At 43.8% G+C, this 4,397-nt stretch overlaps 1 protein-coding gene across 2 annotated transcripts in view; it reads right to left on the bottom strand.

Moving 5' to 3' along the window:
• Positions 1-4,038, bottom strand: part of Atp6v1a (ATPase, H+ transporting, lysosomal 70kDa, V1 subunit A) — a 53,346-nt gene extending 49,308 nt beyond the window's left edge. Inside the window, exon 1 of one of the 2 annotated variants that reach the window (XM_005386402.2) lies at positions 3,569-4,038. The gene's annotated coding sequence lies outside the window, so the exon portion shown is untranslated. Of the gene's footprint in view, positions 1-3,349; positions 3,524-3,568 lie in introns of those variants that run through there. The other variant, XM_013515121.1, reaches the window with a different exon arrangement.
• Between the last annotated feature and the right edge of the window lie 359 nt (positions 4,039-4,397).

Raw genomic sequence — 4,397 nt, 5'->3', positions numbered from 1 at the left:
TTTATCTTCCTACTCCCCCGCCCCGCCACTCCATAATCGCCTGATTTCTCCATACCTAAAATCTGTTGCTCAAAAGGAGGCATTAGACAATTTTGTAAGCTATCTTAAGTCTCCTTTAGAAGTTCACTATACATAATCAAAGCAGATGTCAGTAGAGTTCATAATAAAAATTTTACAAAGTAAAGCTGGGGATATAACTCAGCAGCACTGCACCTGCCTGGCAAGGGCTAAGTGCTGAGTTTGATTCCCGGTACCAAAAAAATTTTTTTACACTACGTATACTAGACAATGTACATTCATGATATAATTTAACAGCACCTTTTCGACAAACTAAAATAAGAGCCAATTACTCTTATTTACATAAAATGTCCAGGGTCACATAGCTGATAAGAGGAAGGGCTAAATCTAAACCCAGTTTTTTATGATTTAGAATCTATTCATGTAAAGTCTGGACTATCTGCTCTATATTCACTTTCCATTGAGTTTTAAAAATACTTTCAAATAAGTTATCTAGTTTTTCTTCATTGAAACTCACAATATCGTTGAGAGAAAGGTTTCTAAGTGTCAAACCCCTACCACTCCACTTTAAGAGCATGTAATAAGGTAGCAGAACTGAATGAAGATCTTTTGACTATGGGATGTAGTGCCACGTGTCTATAATCCTAGCTACTACTTGGGAGGCTGAGGCAGGAGGATCACAAATTCCAGTCCAGTTTAGGCAACTTAGTGAAATCTTGATTTAAAAAAAAAAGTATTTTTAATGGGTAGGGAACATAGCTCAGTAGTGGAGCGCTTGCCTCACACGTACAAGGCTGGGGTTCAGTCCTCTGTACAGCCAAAATTAAAAAAAAAAATCTTCTGATTTTTAGTCTAGCAGCATGCCACTTGTGGCTTATGCAGTCACTTTTCATTTAGTACAACTCATGCCTCTTCCCTTCCCTCTCATATCTGGATGACCACCATGCCCACTGGTAAACATGTTCACCACATGTAAGGTTTATGCCTATTCTATTGATCGTGATCTGGAAAGTTATTACTGACTTTTTTTAAAGGATGCTAATTCTTAGTGGACAACCTTAGAAGGAGCTATGACCCAAAGTGGTTTAATCTTATTTGACTGTTCAATACTCATTCGATACCAGTTACTTCAGCATTCTTTCACACAAGATCCTTGGACTCCTAGGAGCTTTCCAGTTTACTGAGCAAAAGCCTAGCAAACAGTGTGCCAGAAGTGAAAAGAAAAATAGAAAACATTATATAACAGTCCATAAGACTGGGTGGCTCTAACTCTGGGGAAAGAAGCATTCTCGGAGGTATTGATAATGATACTCTACTCTATAAAGGGAGTGAAAACCAGACCTCAGAATCAGAAAACAAGTGTCAGGGCCCTAACCAAAAAACAAAAATATAAATAAAATGTCCTCCAAACTTCCAATCACTTGTGCATCTTGTTCATGAACTGTGTATTTGAAGCTTTTTTTACATCCAACATCTGCAGCGATTCAGTTACCAACCCTGCTGCTAATCTTCCAGTCTTCATCGTGGTCTAAGGAACTGCTGTCTTTTTTTTTTTCTTATCTTTTTGAAAGAGGGTCTCGCTATGCAGTTCAGGCTGGTCTTGAGCTCACTTTGTAGCCCAGGCTGGTCTCGAACTCGCAAAGATCCTCCTGCCTCAGCCTCCCGAGTGCTGGGATTACGTGTGCTTCACCACGCCTGGCTGTTACTGCTTTCTTAAGTTCCCTAAAACTGGAAAAATTGTGAAGTAAAACTGCACACTCATTCAACCTCTTTCGAACTGACATTTTCCTCTCTAGTACTGAGTACTTTTTGACTGGTTTTCTCTTGTCCGTTTGGTGCACCTGGACAGAACCAGTTTGGACTTCCAGAGCACTAGTGACTGTTCTTATTTGATGGGAGGTCTCCAGGGCAAGGAAGCAACACTACTTATTTTTTTCTTTCCTCTAGAGATCAGGAGAACCTCACTGTGGAGAAAAGTCATGGCTAAAATTACAGTACTGTATTTATATCTATAACAGGCCTGGCTATACAAACCTATCAATAGTAGGGGTCATAAACACAAAATGCTAAAATTGTAAATCCACAAAAGACAACAGTGATTTTCTTTATTACCTGGCCAAGCCAAGACCAAGGTTATGTTTTCTGCTAAGGAGTATCGATAGGCCAGTTTTTCTGTTTTGTTATATTGCTACTATCATAGAGTTTTCACTTTTATCTCTCCTTAATGAAATAAGACCCATTTATTATAGAGAATTTGGAAGATAGAGAAAAACAAGTCAGTTGCATTCACTACTCAAAGACAATGATTCTATCTTCATTTTTTCAGTCGACTTTTTAGTAGATTCCTCAATTATACTGGCTAGAAAACTACAAGATTTAACAGAATGATTTTTCTTATCAAGAAAATGTGATTTAAAATTTAAAAAGCAAATTTCTATTCAAAGAAACAACTCTTTAAGTTGGCATATTAAATTTAACCCCAGACTAAAACACATTCTTTCCTAAAGCACAATGTTTGGGATCCAAACATTGGCTACGCCATGATACACAAAATGAGAGTACACCGGGCTGAGCAAATACCTGGGCAAAACAATTTCTATATTTTCACAAAATACTATTCTACGGAATCAGGTCACCTAGAGTTTTACAGATGGAGAAAGCTAAGGAGCAATACAAGTGCTACTTAACACAAATTTACCAGAAAGCTGGTCAAGAAATAACTGCCTCGCAATTTAGACGGATTTTAGGGAGCAACGGCAGAGGAGGAGACGAAAGGCAGAAAATATAAAGCCAGCAATATCCTGACTTAATCTTCTTGCCTTTTAAATCATGATCAAACAGACTTGGTCCTGCAGATCAACAACATCTTTCAACGCTTCCCTATTCAATCGAGACTTGGCATTATCAACACCGTTTTGAACACGGTACATTTTAATTTCTTCGACTATCTTTTGTCCCCGAGAAGAAAATGGTAAAAGCTCCGCTTTCTAGTCTTCCCCGGAGCATGAGAAAATCCACAGAACTTTTCTTGAAAGGATGTCAGATAAAACCCTTAAGATTACTGGAAAATCACATTTGGATAGAAGCTTTTCGGTGACTGCAGCGAGGGCTCCGTCAGTGATGTTCCCTCCCCAGCCTGTCTCACTGGAGACGCCTCTGCCTGTAGGGAGTTTTCCTACCTGCCTGCTCACCCGGGTGAGGGCGTTAGCCGAAGAACGAGCTTTGGGGAACGAGACCTAGGGGCTGCTGCAGACCCCAAGGAAGGGCTGAAGCACTCCCACCACCGGGAGCTCCAAAGACTTCAGTAGGGAACCATAATGGCCGCACTCACTTTCAACCTCGGGAAAGCTGGTCCTTTCAACTCCTAGGTAGAGGGGCGACCACAGCGAGGGGTCGGGGGTCAGGAGATCCGGAGAAATGAGCTCCCGGCCAGGGTAGGATGACAGCGGAGAGGATGCCCCAAGGAGCTAAGGCCGCCATTCATACGGTCCCCTCCTTTACTGCCTCCACCCGCTCCACCACCCGACTCAGTCACGAGATCCCCGCTCACCTGCTTGGACTGAAGCAGCAGAAACTGTCCCGACCACCGACCCCGAGGCTCTGTCACTGTGGGAGGGGAAGTCTTCAGCTGCAGGGGGGGCGGTTCTAGCTAGACACGTGACCACGAGCTCCGCCCTGCCACCCCCATCCTGGCGCGCGGCGTCTTGCGTACTTGAATCTTAGCGGATCGCTTGAATATTAACTTTTTGCGATGAAAGGAAAACGCAAACATAAATTTTTTACAAAGACTGCGTTGTAAGCTGCAATGCAGAAAGCGAGGATGGAAAGGGTTAAGGAGCATCGCTAAGGAAGTGACGTTCAAGCCTTGATCTAGAGACCGGAAATGGCGACAGAGTTCCGTCCTTCTGGGCCCGGCCGGCAAAATCCAGGGCTGTGAGGTTTGGGCCAGTCACGTGATTGCACAACTTGCTGTGTGCCGGAGAGCAGCCAAGTTACCCGGACGATTGTTAATTACGTTAGTTTTTAAACATCACCTAAAGTACTTCATTTTTCCAGACTTCTTTACATTTATAAGGGTCAGATAAAACTCTATTAGGAGACAAGAGCGTTTGAAGGTCACTCTGGAGACGCCCGACTGCGAAGAATGGGGTCGGGAAAGATTGACCTTGCCGATGTGGAAGAGGGGTGGGAAAATCCGGATTTTACCGCCAGGGCCTACCAAGCAAGCCCCACAAGAAATGCCGCAAAGGATGGGAGGCGGGGCTTGACGCCCGGAGGCCCAGCCCGGGAGAAAGATGGAGGCCCCGGAGTGGAGGGGGAAGGGAGCGCCGAGGCCAGCAGTGCGCCTGCGCGCGAGGCGGCAGCCGCACCGCGCGCAG

Source organism: Chinchilla lanigera, unplaced genomic scaffold (genome assembly GCF_000276665.1).
Source record: "Chinchilla lanigera isolate Chin_1 unplaced genomic scaffold, ChiLan1.0 scaffold00026, whole genome shotgun sequence".
NCBI classification, from domain to species: domain Eukaryota; kingdom Metazoa; phylum Chordata; class Mammalia; order Rodentia; family Chinchillidae; genus Chinchilla; species Chinchilla lanigera.
Note: the sequence above shows the minus strand (reverse complement) of the source record. Positions and strands in the feature narration are given on the sequence as shown.